The following is a 763-nucleotide window of genomic DNA, read 5'->3' as shown; positions in this document are numbered from 1 at the left end:
GATCCGCCGTTGGGGTTATCAGTAAGTCACCAAATACTCGCCGGGTCTCTGTGAGCCGCCAAGTCCGGCCGGGTCATACTTCCGGCCGGGTCATACCGCGGGGTATATCCCCGACAGTATTCGTTGGGCCTGGTGGGCCCCGGACAAGGTCGAGGCCGGGCTCCCTTACGTCATGTACCCCGGGTTTTGGACCTGTCAAATATGGGGAGAAGCCGTGCTACGATGGGAAGAGAAAAAAGGGTTTTCTTCATATATAAGAGAGAAAAAACATGTCGTTCACCAAGAAGAAGAAAGCCCACATAGGGAGAGAGAGGAGAAGAGAGCCCAGCCAGGGAAAGGAGAAAGAAAGAAAGGTGGGCCCAAGTCCGAAGGCCGGCCCGAGGTGGTGGAAGCCTGGAAGGGAAGGGAAGCAGGTCGCCTATAAAATAACACCCTCGCCACGCCAGTTCGAACCCCCAACCCCGACCCGGTAGCCCTCCCTCCCTCTGGATCCATCCATCGGTCGGCTAGACTGGACCAGGAAGCAGCGGAGGGAAGCGACCGAGCCCGGGCGCGCGCGTGAGGAACCGAGGATTGGGCTCGCCACCCCGACCCCACACCGCCCCCCCTCCCCTCCCCGGCGGGGGCTCTTCCTTCCTCCTCCCGCGATCCCCTTCTCCCTCCCCCGTCGCCGCCGCGCTCCACCTCCCACCTCGCCGCCGACCCTACTCCGCCACCCCAGGTACTTCCTCCTTCCTCCCTCCCCCACCCCCCTCTCTCTCTC

At 62.6% G+C, this 763-nt stretch overlaps 1 protein-coding gene across 1 annotated transcript in view; it reads left to right on the top strand.

Moving 5' to 3' along the window:
• Positions 1-463: 463 nt before the first annotated feature.
• Positions 464-763, top strand: part of LOC123183411 (TATA-binding protein-associated factor BTAF1) — a 13,709-nt gene continuing 13,409 nt past the window's right edge. Inside the window, exon 1 of the mRNA XM_044596225.1 lies at positions 464-721. The gene's annotated coding sequence lies outside the window, so the exon portion shown is untranslated. The remainder of the gene's footprint in view (positions 722-763) is intronic.

Source organism: Triticum aestivum, chromosome 1D (assembly GCF_018294505.1).
Source record: "Triticum aestivum cultivar Chinese Spring chromosome 1D, IWGSC CS RefSeq v2.1, whole genome shotgun sequence".
NCBI lineage: Eukaryota > Viridiplantae > Streptophyta > Magnoliopsida > Poales > Poaceae > Triticum > Triticum aestivum.
The sequence above is the reverse complement of the archived record's forward strand: the minus strand, read 5'-3'. Positions and strand labels throughout refer to the sequence as shown.